The sequence below is a fragment of the Bos grunniens genome, chromosome 26 (assembly GCF_055505025.1).
Source record: "Bos grunniens cultivar Pamir isolate PY7600 chromosome 26, Bosgru_T2T1.0, whole genome shotgun sequence".
Classification (NCBI taxonomy): Eukaryota; Metazoa; Chordata; class Mammalia; order Artiodactyla; family Bovidae; genus Bos; species Bos grunniens.
This window is the reverse complement of record NC_141190.1, coordinates 17,096,436-17,115,406: the sequence shown is the minus strand read 5'-3', so window position 1 is coordinate 17,115,406 and position 18,971 is coordinate 17,096,436. Positions and strand designations below refer to the sequence as shown.

General features: G+C 41.8%; 1 protein-coding gene across 48 annotated transcripts in view; it reads left to right on the top strand.

Moving 5' to 3' along the window:
* Positions 1–18,971, top strand: part of SORBS1 (sorbin and SH3 domain containing 1) — a 234,363-nt gene that overhangs the window by 88,017 nt on the left and 127,375 nt on the right. For 6 of the 48 annotated variants that reach the window (XM_086378853.1, XM_086378852.1, XM_086378843.1 and 3 more), the window contains exon 1: positions 7,409–7,621. The exons of 41 other annotated variants lie outside the window; for them this stretch is intronic. The gene's annotated coding sequence lies outside the window, so the exon portion shown is untranslated. Of the gene's footprint in view, positions 1–7,408; positions 7,622–18,971 lie in introns of those variants that run through there. One more of the 48 variants, XM_086378828.1, reaches the window with a different exon arrangement.

Sequence of the window (18,971 nt, the reverse complement as noted above, 5' to 3'; positions counted from 1 at the left end):
TGGACTTCTTCATCTTCTTAGGCAGCTGTAACAAAATGCCACAGGCTGGGTGACTTATAAACAGCAGACACTTCTTACAGTTCTGGAGACTAGGAACTTCAAGGTCAAGGTTCCAGCAAGGTCTTCCACCTGGAAGAGGGCCCTCACTTCTTCCAGGTTGCAGGCTTCTTGTTATTGCCTCACATGGCAGAAGGGCTGGGAGCTCTCTGGGGCCTCTTTTATAAGGGCCTTAATCTCATTCATTAAGCCTCTGCCCTGAATCTAAGCACTTTCCAAAGGCACCACCTCCTAATATCATCACCGTGGGTGTGAGGTTTTCAACATGTGAATTTCGCGGGGAAACAGAACATTGCAAATCTTAGCAATCAGTATATTTCACTATCTAGAGCATTCTGTTATTTCATTGTATATAGAAAGTTAGTATCTGAAGAATTTTTCATAGTGAGGATATATTTCTTAGTATCATTTGCTTTTATTTTTGGTTGCACCACACGCAGCATGCAGGGTCTTAATCCCCCCACCAGGGATTAAACCCGGGCCCTGGCAGTGAAAGCGCCTGGACCACTAGGGAATTCCCAGAATTTTGCTTCTCTTGAAACATGACATTAGCATGACACTGACCTTACCATTTGGTATGTAGAAAGGTAAAGCTGGTTAGCTGTGTTTTGACTTGGGACAGTATCTTTTGGGCGGAAGCAGTGCTGAAATGGGAGTTAAAAGCCTTAGTTTCATTCCTGTCTGGGTCACAACTCACTCTGACATCATGGGCAGCCTTCTCCTTCCCTACCTAAACTGTTTTCTCATCTAGTACAGTAAAGATCATTTCTAAAGATTCTAAGGTCCTTCATATCAAAACAGACCTGACAATGATTTTTACTGAATGCTTTCCACTACGTAAGGTACTGAGAGAATTCCAAAGAAGTGTGAGTCTGCTGAGAGTTTTAAACGGTTCTTCCTTGTTAGATAAAGCAAAAACTCAAAACATCTGTTGACCATCCTGCAAGAATAGATCCCTGCAAAGAGCAGAGAAAATGCCAGAATGTGTAGTTCTTAACCTCTCCCCCTTCAGAGAGTCATCTCTGGTTTACAGAAGAATAAACGATACAGGAGCTGTCACATGAGTGGGACAAAGAGTGGACAAGACTGTGGGTACCCTGTATCCCGAGGGACAGCGGGCATTTATCAAGCACGTGCACTATGCCTGGCTTTGTGCCAAGGGCTTCACCTGTATTATCCCCATTGAGTCTTGTGGTAGCCACTTGCGATCACCCCATTTTGAGATGAGGAACCCAGGTAACTTGCCCACAGTTGCACATCCACTAAGTGGAAATGACAATTGTCATTAAGCCTATATTCTTTTTTGAAAGATTTAACTGATGTATAGTTGATTTACAGTGTGTTTATTTCTTCTGTATAGCAGAGTGATTCAGTTATACAGTAGGCCCTTCTTGTTCATTCTCCGTATAACAGTTTGCATCTGCTAACCCAGACTCCCAGTCCATCCTACCCCATGCTCCCTCCTCCCTTGGCAAATCTGTTCACAATGTCTGTGAGTCTGTTTCTGTTTTGTAGATAACTTCATTTGTGTCATATTTTAGATTCCACGTATAAGTGATATATTTGTCTTTCTGACTTCACTTACTGTGATCATCTCTAGGTCCGTCCATTTTGCTGCAAATTGAGGCTGCATTCTTAATCAGTGCCTCTGAGGGAAGGCAGGGGTGTGGGTAGAGAGGCAACAGGCTTCTCATTAAAGAAAGCATGGAATTGCCAAGAGTTAGTGGTGGGGGGTGGGCGGAGAAGGCAGTGGCACCCCACTCCAGTACTCTTGCCTGGAAAATCCCATGGACGGAGGAGCCTGGTGGGCTGCAGTCCATGGGGTCCCGAAGAGTCGGACATGACTGAGTGACTTCACTTTTCACTTTAATGCGTTGGAGAAGGAAATGGCAACCCACTCCAGTGTTCTTGCCTGGAGAATCCCAGGGACGGGGGAGCCTGGTGGGCTGCCGTCTATGGGGTCGCACCGAGTCGGACACGACTGATGGGACTTAGCAGCAGCAGCAGCAGTGGTGGGGGGAAATGCGGACGTTTATGACCATGGGCTTCCTACACTGACTTATTACCTGAGGGTTCTCTTCCCTTGATAACTGGTAACTGCCTTGCTGGGCCGTGGGAAATACTGCCCCTGTGAAGGCTGTAGCCTAAGCTTGGCCATAGACACTCCTTCTAGCTCCCCTCCAGCACTCCTGCCAGCATGAGAATGAGCCATGTGTTTACTGGAACTTGCGATATCTTTGCCACTTGAGTTGACAAGAGTCAAGGGAGTAAACAGCAGGACTTGGGATTTGATGGTGATGCCAGCATCGTAACTATGAACAGGTTAAAAAAATTTTTTTTTCAAATGTCCACAAACTTGATTTTACTTTAATGTTTCCCTTTTAGTATCTCCCTTCTAGCACTGATCCAGGCACTCAATCCGCTTGTGGCCAGGAATTTGCAGAGACAAACAATTCTAGTTTTGGAATTCGTGCCGAGAAAGGCTCACAGTGAACACCGTGAAGAGTCCTTAATTAACTCTCAGTTCATGTCGTGGACCAAAGGGGTCCCTTGTCTCTGCTCACAGGCCTCAGTCCAGGCTTCTGTTCACTGTCACACTCTCAGCAGCCAGCAGTGGACCAGGGCCAAGCATTTAAAAAAAAAAACAAAAAAAAACAACCCAACGCAAACCCTGTTCTGCTTTTAAGCCACCTCCATGGCTTGGAATGCAAGCCCCTCGAGGGCAGCGCCTCTGTTCACGTCTGCAGCTAGACTGAGCACAGTGTGGGGACAAAGCAGACACTTCGGAAAGGCAGGGTGATTGTGCAGAATGCTGTTGAGCAGATTCAAGTCATTACTACAAAAATGAGGGTACTAGGAAGGTGTTCTTAAAATGAGCAGGGCAGTGTAGACAGGGAAACGTAGTGCAGTGGAAGACAGACCTTTACAGAGTGAGGTCATAGAAAAGAGCCTGGAATTTAAGGTCAGGTGGGGTTTTTTGTCGCAACTCCACCACATCCTGGTTGTGTGACCCCGGAGAAGACACTGAGCCTTTGCCTGCTTTCACAGTTGGCAGCAGCAGTCCATATATCATAAGGTTAGTGCGTTAAATGAGCCGTTGTATGTAACATGCGAGGCATAGTGCCCGTGCTCAAGAGGGGGGTCTTGGTGAGAACATTAGTTGTGTTTAATTTATTACTAAGGAAAAAGAATCAGACTGGGCTGAAAAGAAATGTGAAGCAGAGCTTGAATATATGCTCCCCATCCCCAAATTTTACTTTTTTTTTTTTGGCTAAGCTTCAAAGCTTACATGATTTTAGTTCTCTGACCAGAGATTGAACCTGGGCCCTTGTCAGTGAGAGGGCAGAGTCCTAACCACTGGACCGCCAGGGAATCCCTCTTACCCCCAAATTAAAGTTTATGTGTTACAGAGGTACAGTCCTGAATACTAAGCAGTTACCTGGCTCAGAACCAAGTTCACCCGGGTATGAGTGATACTTGTGGCAGTTTGGTCCTACAGATTAAGAGGTGGTGCTGGGTGCTGACACTTTGGATCTTTAATGTTCAGATGTTTAGTTCTGTGCTTACATTTCTTTCATGTTTTAAAAAATGAACTTGATAAATCTAAAAAAATAATTACTCTTGAAATGAGATGAAAAGGGAATTCTTAAAAAGCTGAGTTCTCAAACAACCACTTTTGATTTTTTGGGGGGTTTTAATCGCTTTCTGTAAGAAACTTTCCTGTTGCTGTATAATTAATAAGACTGTATTTAGTGGAAACATGTTAGAAGTTGGGAGTTTGAGTCTGATATAAGGTTCTGACACAATCAGTACAAATTATAAATTATGTCCCCTAACAATAGCATGATAGAATAAATTATTAATGGACTATTAGAAATCAAAGACTGTCTAATTAAAAAATAAACATTTGCTCTTTAGATGTGTTGCTGGATGTGTCCAAATACATCTTTTTCTAGGTTAGAGTCATTTTATGGGTTATGGTATGAAATCATCCTACCTTTTGTATACAGTTGAATTCTTTGCTTTCTCAGACATCCAGTTTAGGAATATTTAAGCTAATAGACTCGGGTATTCTGAGCTACTTCCTCATTCGGAAACCCCGTGCCAGACTGTGTGCAGATGGGGAGCAGTCATGCCTGGCGGGCCCTGCAAGTGGAATTACATTTGCACATTGTTTTATTCACTGTGAACATTTTGCAGGGATAAAAGGAAAAACTCACCCTGCTTAAGTGAAGTTCTGACACAATCAGTACAAGTTATAAATTATGTTTAAAGTGATGTAACACGCTCACGGTGGTTTTCGGCTTTGTGGTCAGCTCTGTGCGAGAGCTGTGGGCATCTCATACTTGGTGATACAGTTGATCAGTCGCTCAGTCGTGTCTGACTCTCTGCGACCCCGTGGACTGCAGCACACCAGGCCTCCCCGTCCTTCACCATCTCTCGGAGCTTGCTCAAACTCATGTCCATTGAATCGGTGATGCCATCCCACCATCTCATCCTCTGCTGCCCCCTTCTGCTCCTGCCCTCAGTCTTTCCCAGCATCAGGGTCTTTTCCAATGGGTCAGCGCTTCACATCAGGTGGCCAGAGTATTGGGAGCTTCAGCTGGGTACATTGACCAGTGTTTCTCAAAGGATGGCCTGAAACTGTATGTCAGAAAAGCAGATTCTGGGGCCTTCTTGGAACTTCTCAGTCAACATATCTGAGAATAGAACCTGCAGTCTCCATTTTAAACAGGTACCTCCCCTGTTTATCAACCTATGGCAATATTGAGACCTGCAAAGATTATTTTAGTTACCAGAATTGAAAATGGTTTTAAATCTAGATAATTCAAATTTATAATGAAAATTAAAATACAAATTAAAAATTTGGTGGAAAGGCACATATGAGAAACAATTTTTAAATGCCTCCTGCTTTTTTCTGAATTTTCTAATTCATTGAGTTGACTGGGAATAGCATTGCAAGTTGGACTTTAAAATACTTTCTCAATAGCCATAAGAAGAAAACTTACATTTAAGAAAATCATCAGTTATTAAGTCACTTGTGAATTTATAAAAGTATCTTTGGAGGAAATTACTGAATTTGGAGGAAATTGCTACCTCATATCAAAAGCTAAAACCAGTATTTTATTTAATTTGGGCATAGACAAGGAGAGAGAGTTCTCCACAAAAAAGGCAGTGATTGTTCTATTAAGGTCTTCCAACCACATAGTTACACAAAACAGCATTTTTGGCTTGTATTGTAATGAAATGAAAGCCAAAAGATGTCAGTTTTTGTCTTGCCATACTCGGTTACAGATCTATCTTTATTTTAAGAGGGAAAAAAAAGGTCAAGACATAAGAGAAGCTATCACTTAGATTATCTTAAAGTTTCTTTGACTTCAAAATGATTTCACATAACATATTTATATTTCAATATAATTTCTTACTGTCATTTGTGTGGATTTCAAAGGCAAAACAAATGAAATAAAGATTTAAATAAAACTTAACCTTTGTTTAGAAAGACAAATATGATATCACTTAATATGTGGAATCTAAAAAAAATTATGCAAATGGATCTATTTACAGAACAGAAACAGACCGAAAGACTGTTTTATTTTCTATAGAAAATAAACTTACAGAAACCAAAGGGGAAAGGGAGGAGGAGGAGAAATTAGAAGTGTGAGATTAACGGATACAAACTACTATACATAAAACAGATAAGCAACAAGGGTTTACTGCAGAGCACAGGGACCTATGTTCAATGTCTTGTTCAGTCTTGTCCGACTCTTTGCGACCCCATGAACCACAGCACGCCAGGCCTCCCTGTCCATCACCAACTCCCGGAGTTCACTCAAACTCATGTCTGTTGAGTGGTGATGCCATCCAACCATCTCATCCTCTGTCATCCCCTTCTCCTCCTGCCCCCAATCCCTCCCAGCATCAGGGTCTTTTCAAATGAGTCAGCTCTTTGCATCAGGTAGCCAAAGTATTGGAGTTTCGGCTTTAGCATCAGTCCTTCCAATGAACACCCAGGACTGAGCTCATTTAGAATGGACTGGTTCGATCTCCTTGCAGTCCAAGGGACTCTCAAGAGTCTTCTCCAACACCACAGTTCAAAAACATCAATTCTTCGGCGCTCAGCTTTCTTTGTAGTCCAACTCTCACATCCATACATGACTACTGGAAAAACCATAGCCTTGACTAGATGGGTCTTTGTTGACAGATATCTTGTAATAACCTATAATTGAAAATAATCTGAAAAAGATATATATATATATAAATATATATTACTGAATCACTTTGCTATTCACCTGAAACTAACACAATATTGTAAATCAACTATCCTTCAATTAAAAAGAAAGTCAGACTTTTGGAAGCAGTGGGAAAAGGAGAGGGTGGGATGATTTGAGAGAACAGCACTGAAACATACACATTATCATATGTAAAACAGATAGCCAGTGGGAGTTTGATGTATGACATAGGGAACCTAAAGCTAGTGCTCTGTGACAGCCTGGAGGGATGGGCTGGGGAAGCGAGGAGGGGTAGGGGGTTCAAGAGGGAGGGGACACATGTATGCCTATGGCCTATTCATGTTGATATATGGCAGAGGCCATCACAGTATTGTAAAATAATTATCCTCCAGTTAAATAAATTTTAAAAAGTCAGCGGCAAAGAATCTACCTGCAATGCAGGAGACTCGGGTTCAATCCCTGGGTCAGGGAAGCTCCCTGGAGAAGGAAATGGCAACCCACTCTGGTATTCTTGCCTAGAGAAGAAGCCTGGTGGGCTATATAGTCCATGGGGTTGCAAAGAGTTGGACATGACTTAGTGACTAAACATCCAACGTCTGATCTTAGAGTATCAAAAAAAAAGGGGGGGGGCTGCAAGGATCAAAAAACCCACAAAAACAAATAGTAAACAAGCCCTTCTATTTAGTGAAGAATTCTGTGTGTATTTCTGTCTATATAATGTAAATAATTCTTGTAGAGAATTGATCTTTTTTTCCCCTCTTGAAATATTGCCTGGGCTGGTCTGTTCATCTGCCTCATTTTATTCATCTTTGGGTTCTCCCTGCCCCTCTTCCTCCATCTGTTCTTCTTCCCTGATGACAGTGAGGCTGAGCTGACTGGCATGTGGACCCAACACGTTCTACAGAGAACCACACTTTATTTGCAGCCAGGAGCACAGCAAATACTCTGAGGATGGTTTCCTTATCTTCTGTAAGCCGGCCTGAAATCTGCCTTCTAGCACTGATCCAGGCACTCAATCTACTCTTGGCTAGGAATTTCCAGAGCCTTGGCGGGGTCACCCTTTGCCTTTCCCGGCAGCTGGTTTCACTCTGAATTTAATGAGGGAGCTGAGCTGAGTGGCCAGAGAAGGGTTTCCCGCCTGGCATTTCATTGGAAGGGCTCAGGCACTTACTTGTCTATGTTAAGTGAGTAAATGCCGACTGCTGGGAGACTCCCAAGAAAGGACCTTCCCAGCCAGTTCTCCTCTGGTCAGCGTCTCGGGCACATTCCTGAGCCCTCCTGCTCCTCCCTCCTTTCTCTTTGGATTTCGGTGTTCCCGACAATGAAGTAGGAGTGTGAGTATTTTCAATTCCACGTATATGTAACTGGGATTTTCTGTCCCTGTTCAGCTTTTTGGACTTGACAATTTAGCAAAGCCTTGTCAGAGAACTTTTTTTCGTTGTCCTGGATTTTGTGCTTCCCAAGGTCTCACTACACCAGATTTCTCTGCGTTTAAATTTGCCGGCTAGTTTTTTGAGCTGTGATGTTAGCAGATGGGAATTAGAAATGCTTCATACCATGCTGAGAGTTCAAGTATTTTTCATTTTTGTTTCAAGAGTTTTAGCTCATCTTTTAGTTTTTTTTTTCCCCCTTATAATCTAATGTATTTAGCTTGGCTTTACATTTTTACATAAGAGAAAACTTATTTATCTTTGCACTTTTATTATTAGTTAAGAAGAGTCTATAATTATATGCTTCTTAAACTAGATTCCCTTCAGAAGTGTAATTATATTCACCAATGTATTATAGTCTCAGTCCTCTAAAAGGGAGCTTTGGTATTTGTGGAAACCAACCCAAGAGTTCTAAAGTTACATATTTATGAAAGACTTTTGTTGCATATTTAAAGGATGGGAGTGATTTCTGCATGGGGCCTTTATCCTTTCTCCCATCTCTGCAGTCTTCTTAAAATGCCCTGTGTTTGGAATTTTGAGGGATTGATTTCCAGACATGTAAGATTACTGTAAATTTAAAATAGAAGAACCACACTATTCAGTGCCTCACATTAGTGAACTTTTATTGAATGAAATAATGGGTTCAGAAACACCAAAGGGCATTTGATGGCAGATTTGCCTTAATTTATTTTTTTTGTGAAGAGAAAGCTATTATTTCCCAACCTGGTACTTGTATATAAGATTTTTTTACTTTAGTTTGAGACATTGGACTTACTATAAATGTTATGAAACTTTAGATGTTAATTTTGTACTGCTGCTTTTTCAGAGGGAAGAGCAAAGTGAAATTTTAAGAAGGAATTTGGAATAATATTGTCGTATCCTCATCTCTTACAGACTCACGTGGTAACAGATGCCTAGCTTCAGGGAGCTTAGCTTCTAGAGAGCACAGCGGGACCACGGGCATAGAAGCTGTGACACCTATGGCTGGCTTGGCTTTCCCCCTTGTCCTATTGGAAGGGCTTGGCAGGGTGGAAATTCTTTGTTTCAGGGAGCGTGTGTGACTGGTTGTAGTATTCTCTCATCTTGATGGATTGGTCTGGACTTCAAGACTCATAACATTTGGAAATTGTGGTCCTTTCCAGCCCTGAAATTCTATGATGCTCTGAGTCCCTCGGCCACATGAAACCTTGTTAGAGACAGATCATATTACATTCCCACCCACCCTGCTCCTTTTTTAAAGATTGTAGGCGGCCAAGGCCACCGCTGGCACTGATGTTCTGTAACCTGCAAAGCTTTATGAAAACGTGGGGTGCTGGATGGGGCTGCCACAAGTTCTGTGTTTTCTGTTCAAGGCACAAAGCCTCATTTCTTGGCATTGCCCTCCCCGCTTCAAGCAGAATCCCAGTAAACAAACTGTTACAGTAAAGTAGTGACTAGTTAAAGCCTTTTATTAAACCATATTTCTACTCACCTCCAATTCTCCGAATACTGGGAGAGTGAGACAGATGGGAAATAGACCAATTATGTCAATGTGACCATTTATTGAGTTCTCACTGTGCTATGTGGGTAATGCACAGGAGGGAAATTAATCCTTAGAGAAGGGAAGTTAGTGCTGTTTTAATCCCTGTTTTGCATGTGGCAGAAGCTGAGGTTCATAATGTTAAAGTCACTGCCTGAACCCCTAGAACTTTTTGCTGATAGTTGACTGTGAGGGATTTAATATTCTCTTAGGAGCTCAGTGTCATCTCATTCCCCTACCCCCAGTCCTACAATGAGTGTAGTTGAATACCTCGTTCTTTTCTTCCAGTGTCTTATTTATACATTATGTTATATGAGTTTTGAAGGCAAGGTCATTTTGTGTTGAGAACTGTTCTCTTTGACATTTGTTTGAAAATGAACTCTTAAGCACCCCGGTCATCTTTTATTTTCGTGGTTGCTGTTATGTCCCTATTTGATTAGCAAGCTGGTCTGAGTTCTAAAGGATTTCTGACATCTTTTACTTTTTGATAATTCTATGTTGTCAGCCACCAAAGCAATTGAGCAGAAAAAAGAAAATTTGCTGTGGGCAAATGTGGCAGAATGAGATGTAAGGAGTAAGCTCAGAAAATCAAAATCTCTGCAGTTATTGCTGCAGATAAGCAAGACAAGATGAATGTAGAAGTTGCTACCCGTGATTGGTGTGACCGAAGCCTCTATGGAGCTTTTCTGCCCAGCCAGATGAGCAAAACAAGTTCTCTGGGAGTGACTTTCCTGGGTAGAGAGGGTGTACACGGTGGAGGGAAATTTTTTTTGGAGGGGGCTGGCTTAAAAAAAAAATCACTGATGTCACTGTCCCCTCCCTTGGCTTGACCTCAGCTCACAGAAGTCAGCTCCCATATTCTCCCTGCTCCAGTGCCCCCACTTCTGTGGTTCATCCTGCATGCCTCAGTCGTATTAATCATTAAAAATTTATTTTATTTTATTTTTTTATTTCGCATTGGCGTATAGCCGATTAACAATGTTGTCATAGTTTCAGGTGGACATACACAAGTATTCATTCTCCCCCAGACTCCCCTCCCATCCAGGCAGATTAATCTTGAATTAGGAAACTTCCAAAGAATTTATGTTGCATTCTGTGTCCTGGTAGAGACCAGCAAAGATGCCATTGCCTGCATTCAAGGCCGTTTTGTGGTTGAGGCACACTGCCAACCCAGGGCTCTCTCCATATACTTTTCTGTGTACACTCAGTGCTGGCTACCAAGTGCTACCCAGCCCGTCTTGGAAACTCCACCTTAGGGACTTCGTGAGGAAAACAGCCTTGTGAGTAGCAGAAGACATGGAAGATGATCATTAAATTAAGTGATCTAGGCAGTAACATAACTATCCATGAGAATTTAGTATTTGGAGAAAAGGTAAGCTACTACTTTGCTTCTTATGGGAAGCTGAGGTGTTGAAATTTGTGATGTTGGGAAAAGACAGGCCAGGCAACTTCAGGAGGGACAGGAAGAGCATGCAATGAGCCGAGTCTTGAAAGGAGAACTGGGTGAGATTTTCATTTAAATTAGCTTGAAGAGTCTAACCTACCTGCAGTTGAAAAGAGAACATCAGCTGCTGCTCAGAGAAACCAGCTGAGGAGAAAGTGGTTTTAAGCCTCAGATACTACGGATGATGCTCATCCTCCTGAAAGAAGCTCGAATTTGTTGAACACTTTGAGCCTCTGAGGCTGATGGCTGTTATTCCTGTTTTATAGATGAGGAGACTGAGTCTTACCAAGATTAACTGACAGAAGTCAGCTCAAGCATCTAGTTAAGTGGCAGAGCAGCAGCTGAAAGCCAGGTTGTTTATTCTAGAGTCCCTCTGAGTCTTTTACAGGTGTGTGTGTGGTGTTGGGGGTATTGATGGGTGCCATTGCTTCCTGAAGGCTGCCAGCAAGTACTGTGTGTGATCTAATCTCCCCAGTGAACCCTCTCCAGAGAAGTTAATATTGTAAGAACTACAAGGATATTTTAAACAGTCAGAAGAGGGTGTATTTGTCAGCATGTCCCCTGGTCTTTCCCAGGTGAGTCTTGAAGCTTGGCATTCTCTTGGCTGGCATATTCCTACAGTGGAGGGCAATCCAGAAATGTTCTTTCGTGATGTCTTTAGTGCCTCATCAGGGCTTCAAGGCTGTTAGCCTTCTCAACTAGAATGTAAAGTTTCTGAGGGCAGGCACCATCTCTTATCTTGACTGATATATTTTGATTACCACAGCTGGATAAAAATGCCCCCTGAAGATTATGCATCTCTTTTTAAGGTGTGTCAGATCTCTGAACAGCCTTCGCATGGGGCATCTTGCTTTTGGCAGGGACTGTGTCATGCTTCTTTGGGTGAGGATCATGGGTTGGAAAGAACCCAGGCTTGGGGGCCAGCGCCAGGATCTTTCCTACTTCTTCAAGATTTTTCAGTGAGTCTTTTCATGTCTGTTGAGGCTCAGTTTCTTCATTTGCAAAATGGGTATGGAAACCTTATAAGGGGTTCTTAAGAGTAGAACTGATGTACAGAAGGGTCTGGCTCACAGTTGGCATTTAGGAAACGAAGAGATGGTTCATCTATTTGTTCTGAAGCATGTGCAGAGGGCCTGCATGGTATGCGTGCACAGAAAATGGGTCTTGAAATAATGGTGTGGCTCCCTAAGACCCGACCTTAGAGAGCAACTCTGAAGTGTCTTAAAATACGATGCTTTTATGCGGAGTGTCCTTCATTGCCTGACTTTGCATAGGAAGGCAGAACCAGAGATGAATTTCTTGGTTTTTGGATGCTACTTCAGTATATAGAGCCTGGTGCTTTATATGATCAAGTATTGGTAATATCAACTTTGTGATAAGATATTCATCCATCTCTTAAAGCAGTAAATGGATAACAGGACTAGATTGGCATCTCTTCACCAGAATACTTTTCCTTTTATAACAGCACTTTACAATATTTCATATAGCTTTTAAAATTTAGAAACACCTTATGAAATTAGGTATTGTTCATTTCTTTTTGTAGGTGAATAAACTGAGGCTGATAGAATTTGGGTTTAAATCCAGTTCTTTTAACTTTTTTTTTTCTGTGTGTGTGGTTGTTTTGCATAGTCACTAAACACATATAGAAACTGTTAACACAGTATATTTTTCTTCATCTATTTACTTTTAATCTGTGTTTTTTAATTCAAGTGAGTTTCTTACAGCACATAGGTGGGTCTTGTTTGATCCAGTCCAGAATCAGACACGACTGAGCGACTTCACTTTCACTTTTCACTTTCATGCACTGGAGAAGGAAATGGCAACCCACTCCAGTGTTCTTGCCTGGAGAATCCCAGAGCCTGGTGGGCTGCCATCTATGGGGTCGCACAGAGTCGGACACAACTGAAGTGACTTAGCAGTAGCAGTAGTAATCTCTCTTGGGCTTCCCATGTGGCTCAAACGGTGAAGAGTCCACCTGCAATGCAGGACTCCCTGGCTGGAAAGATCCCCCAGAATGGAACCGCTACCCACTCCAATATTCTTGCCTGGTGAATCCATGGGACAGAGGAGCCTGGGGTCGCACAGTTGGATTGACTAAGCATGCAATAAATCTCTTTTAATTGATGAATTTAGAACATTGATATTCAAAGTGATTATTGATATAGTTGGATACGCATAGAACAACTGAAGTCATAAGTGTGTGTGTATATATACATACATATAATGCTTATTAATATATAAATGTATAATAGGTACCAACTGATTTCCAGGTAATCTTGTCTGAGAAATAACATAGGTTAAAAAAAAAAAAAAACAACCAAAAACTTTTTATTGAATGTTTGCTATGACCTTGACACTATATTGAATATTTTTAGTGATTTTAGCTTAGTTGAAGGAAAACTCATTTCAGAAATTTGCACTGTATTCTCAAATGCTTGGGTGTAGCTTTTATATCTGATAAACTAAAAATTTGCCTAAAATTAGTTCAGAATGCAATTAAAAAAGAAAAGCAGCCAAAGTACTGCAATTCACTGCATGATGAATGGAAATCAGCATCTCACATATGTTATTGTTAGGCACCAAGGGTTTGATGCAGTCCTCAGCCTCCAAGGCTTGGGTTCAGGGGTTATTGATTCTGGTCAGACTATATGTGTTCCACCTCAGTTATTAGACAAATGCTGCTGAGAGGTTTTCTCAGAAAAGGTGATGTTTTCAGTGTTTCTATTGGCTTTTTTCTAGGTTAGTATACTGTGAGTAAAATTTCAGAACATTTAAAGAAAACAAGCAATTTCTGAATAAGCTAGTATTATGAATTGAGGTATTTAAGTTATGTATTTGCAAAAGACCCAGAGTCTTTTTACTGAATGGAACTTCTGTTCCCTCATTCCTGAGCGCGGTAGGGGCCTGCACTGCAGATGTCTGTATGATATATGATGTGGTAAATATGTAGCCTTAGGAATTTTGTGGTTTAAAAGAGAAGTTGAGTGGGAATTAGGGATTAAGAGTGGACACCTCTCCTGCCATATCAAACTCACCCTTCTTTCTCGTTCTCAACCTTTAAAAGACCCCTTTTCAGCTGTTTAAAATTTTGTTCAGCCACACACAGTAACTTCTTAGTCTCTACCTGTAGCCTGTGGGTCAACCTTCACTCTCCTGAGAATTCAGAATGCTTTCACTTGTGCTGTCTCCACAGGCAGACGCTGTGTAGTGACGACTTCTGAAGAAAGGTGTCATTTATATCCTGGGCTTGCCTCTATTAGTTTGAGGTTATGTATTTACAATTTAAGCGGAGCTAAGATATTTTGCTGTTATCTAACGAATTTGGGAATCTGCCCCTGTTTCAATTATCTAGATCTCCTAAGTGGAAGATTTCGAGTGTACTGGATGCTGCAGTGAGACAGCTTTGTTTTGGTTCTGTGCACGCAGCCATATTTGGGAAACACAAATGGGCCAGTTTTTGTATTTAAGACTTGTCTTGGTTAACAATGCATGCTTCAGAAATGGTGTGTGCCCAGAGTTGTACATATAAAGAGTTTGAGGAGCTCAGGGCTCTGGAATGCCATGGACTCGAGTTAGGAGTAGGGAATTGGCAGCAAGGAGGAGCCATGGGGTGCTGTGTGTGTTGTCCACCTGGCAGTCTCTGTGGACTATTTTAAGATAACATATTTTGGTACAATTGCTTCTTTAGGAAATCTGGCTAAACGTTCTAGTCATTTTATGGCCCCCTTGTCCTCATAAGGAACTGCATGAGAGTAGTTTGGCTTCATTAAACAAAGCGATCACTGGCAATTAATGTTGTAAGTCCATATTTGGGGTGTTTATTATGGGCTGTGAGAAAAGATTAAATCATGTGGGGCTGCCATGTTCTAGTGGACAAGATTGTTGGTGGCTTTTTTTTTTTTTTTTTTTAGCTTGTCTGCTAGAATTTGCTCTTTAAAGTTCTAAAGATGAACCAATTGCATATCAAATGCCAGGGATGAGATTAAAAAGCAATTTCCCGTCATTAAAGAAGAAGTGTTTTATAACCACATTATCTACTGTTTGGAAAACAGAAATGAAATTTCAAAGTTACCTGTAACTCTACTCTACCACATCATTGTTAGAATTTGCTCATATTTTCTTTGTAGTATGTGCATGTGTTTTGATTTTTATAAATTTATAATTAGAAATGTCATGCAGACCTGTTACTGCTTTTTATTCACCTAATCTTTTTAAATTAATTAATTTATTTTAATTGGAGGCTAATTACTTTATAATATTGTGGTATTCACCTAATCTTATAAGAAGTGTTTTCCCATGTTGTATGTTCTACATAACCATTATTTTCATAATGATTCAGTCCACCTAGGAAGTGAGTGGCTATTGTAATTGGCTCCCTGTTACTGAACACAGCAGTGTTTCTAGGTTTTCATAATTAATAAAGCTGTAGTAAACATTTCTGTCTACGTAGCTTTATTGTCATTTGGCGTTCTTTATCTGAGCTGCTGCTGCTAAGTCACTTCAGACGTGTCCAACTCTGTGCGACCCCATAGACGGCAGCCCACCAGGCTCCCCCGTCCCTGGGATTCTCCAGGCAAGAACACTGGAGTGGGTTGCCATTTCCTTCTCCAATGCATGAAAGTGGAAAGTGAAAGTGAAGTCGCTCAGTTGTGTCCGACTCTTTGCGACCCCATGGACTGCAGCCTACCAGGCTCCTCAGTCCATGGGGTTTTCCAGGCAAGAGTACTGGAGTGGGGTGCCATTGCCTTCTCCATTCTCTGATCTAGGTTCCTCTAAAGCACAAAGGATGTGAGCTATGTTAAGTCGTGATGTTCTACGCTGAAAACAATGGTAACAGTTTACAGTGTCACTGACTGTAGGAAAATGTCAATGGCTTTGCATTTGTTCACACTGAGCATTAATGTTTTTAAACTTGTGTACTGATTTAAGAAGTGGAAAAAATGGCTAGTCATATTTTTTCCTTGGAATTTCTTCATGCCTTTAACAATTTTTCTTATAAGTATTGAGTACACTGTAAAACAAGGATATTAATCCTCTCTATTATGTTTATTTTAAACCATGCATTGTATTACATAACTTGTAATCATGTATTACCTCCTAAATTCTGTTGTCTAAAGATGAAATAATTTTACATGTATAAGACTTGAAACTCTTTTGGGCTCTTTTGCTTATTGCCAATTTTGTTGGCAGAATCACTTTGCAGGTTTACTGAAAGACTTCATTATAAGTATAAAAGGGAAAAAAGTAGTTGCAGATTTATCGGCAGCTAACTTTCCAACTCCGGATCTTGCTTGATCTTACCTCTGGCAAGGGCCTGAGATGAAAGTGTGATGAATTTAGTGGGAACTTGGGCATGGGATTTCTGAATTCCAAGATTATTAAATAAGTCTTATTAAATGAATTCCTTATCATCATGACTCTCTTAATAGTGACTAAAAATAAGACTAAAACCAAAATTAAAATCTTCCATGTTTGTTGGGTCAGTGCATCTGGCAGCTAGGATTGGTCTCAATGTTTGGGGAAATGAGGGAGCAGGCTTTAGTGGGAAGCAACAATGAGATTAACGACTTGGAAAAGGGAGATCTCATTCAGGATTCCATGGGAATGATGAATATGATACACATGGAGTTTAGGGCTTATTGAGTACCTAGGGGAAATTAGACTAGAAAAGTCATTGGGACTTCATCTTACAGAGCCTTACAGTAGGTTAAGGAACTGGACATTTAGACCAATGTTTCCCAAAGTGTGACATTTGAGGTGATTTTAGAAGGTGTGCCATTGAACATTTAAACATTTTAGTATTTATCATTCCTTGATTCTTTCTCCTTACAGAATTTATTCCTCTTCTTTCTGTGTTCCTGTACAACTTAGGTCAGATCACTAGCAGAGGGTTCAGGTCAGTTCAGTTCAGTCGCTCAGTCGTGTCTGACTCTTTGCGACCCCATAAACCACAGCACGCTAGACCTCCCTGTCCATCACCAACTCCCGGAGTTCACTCAGACTCACCTCCATCGAGTCAGTGATGCCATCCAGCCATCTCATCCTCTGTCGTCCCCTTCTCCTGCCCTCAATCCCTCCCAGCATCAGAGTCTTTTCCAATGAGTCAACTCTTCGCATGAGGTGGCCAAAGTACTGGAGTTTCAGCTTTAGCATCATTCCTTCCAAAGAACACCTGCCCATCATATTACATTAAATGGGACATCTCTGTTTTCTTGCATTGCAACTCCATGGTGGCCTCAGGGACAGCAGCTGTCAGATTCACATTGGTCTCCTGTGGGCTGGGCAGTATTTCGGATGCACAGTAGGTGTAAAGAAACGCTGTTGGGTTGGTATCATCTGGCCTGTGTTTTAGACAAACATTTTTCTTCGCTAGGAGGTTCACTGCCTTTTTTCCTTTTGCCCTGTCCCACCCAACCAGCCCCTCTGAGCTTATAGACCTCCCCCACGGATTTTTTTTTTTTTCTCCCATGGGCTATAAGGTGATTCTGAGGCTTATTGGGCCATTGTCATGGTCTGGGAATGAAGCAATGGAATAGAATGGTGAGTGTGAGGATGGAAAAGCAGAGGTGGCTGGGGTGCATGAGTCATGAGGGCAGAAGAATTGACTAGACAACGCAGCAGGTGTGGGATGGAAGGTCAGGGGGAGGGAGAGAAAGCAGTGTACTCAGGCCGGCACGAGGGACGCTCACCCACCAACACTAATGGGTGCCTGCTCTGAGCCCAGGCATCCTGCTGGACGTTAGGAGACAGAGGTGAGCAAGACCCTGTCCTGCTGGAGGGGTCTCGCTGTCCAGAGGGCTTGATAGGAGGAGTGGAGACTGGGAAGGCAGGGTGGGAAAAGATGAGTAACAGCCTTGGCAATCAGTTACCCTTTTGTAACTGATTACCAGGACACGTTGCACGTTTGGTGAGCATTTAGTACAGAGGACACAGGACACGTTTGGTGAGTGACATCAGAAGTTATAAGGGGAAAAGGGCACTGACCAGTTCATGGATTAGCCGTGGAGGGTTGATTCTCATCTGGAATTCAGTGTCCATTGCCAGGAGACCAAAGGTGCCCTGAGGAGGAAGAAGGATATGAGGCTAAGTAATACTCCGTTGTGTATATGTACCACATCTTTATCCATTCCTCTGTCAGTGGACATTTAGGTTGCTTCCGTGTCCTGACTATTGTAAATAGTGCTGCAATGGAGTAATGCCACTCGCAGCAACATAGGTGGGCCTAGAGATCGTCATACTGAGTGAAGTAAGGCAGATAGAGAAGGACAAACATCGCATGATATCATTTACATGTGGAGTCTAACACAACACAAATGAACTTATTTATGAAACAGACTCACAGACATAGGAAACAAACTCATGGTTACCTGGGGAAGTGGGGGAGGAGTAAACTGAGAGATTGGAATTGACATATACACACCACCATATATAAAATAAATATAAAATAAATATAAAATAAATATAAAATAAATATAAAATATGTAACTGTTAGAGACCTGCTGTATAGCACAGGGAGCTCTACTGAATACTCTGTAGTGGCCTATATGGGAAAAAGTCTAAAAAAGAGTGGATATATGTGTGTGTGTAACTGATTCACTTTGCTGTACAGCAGAAGCTAACACAACACTGTAAATCAACTAGACTCCAGTAAAAATTCAAAAGGAAAAGAAAGAGGAGTAGGAGGGAAACAGGGCTTAGTAGATGGAATGAAGAGCAAGACTACGGGAGACTTTTTCTGAATCTGTTTTTGCACCAAAATAATGAGGGCGTGTGTTAGATTTCTGTTTCTTTAGTAGCCATAGAGCCCATTCATCCAGGAAAGCTCAGCAAGAGTAAATGAATGAAATCCATAACAGCACAGCTATCCTAGTAGCCTGAGGGGCTCATGGAACTTTCTTCCAAAACAGGTGGAAAACCAGGCAAAGGCGCTAAGTAACCTGCACGGAGCCTTCTGGTTCTAACAGTCCATGTGAAATCCTCCAGGAAGTGAGCATGTAGTTGGAAAGGAATGAGGACACAGCTCAGGGTCCTCTAGGTCTCTAAACTCCTAGAAGAACTACAGAGGTCCTATTCTATTGTAGAAGGAAGAGCCTCATGACTCAGTGTTATGAGTCTGTTGCGACACTTAGAAATCAGGACCAGAGAGTGCTTGGGGGAGGAGGAAGGAGTTAACTGTCTTAAATTCAGTGGAAAGGTCAGTGAGGCCCCGACCGCTGCAGAAACTGTTGGGCTTGGCCATGTGTGTGCACTGGAAACCTTTCTGAAGGCCATTTTAGATAATTGGTTAGAAC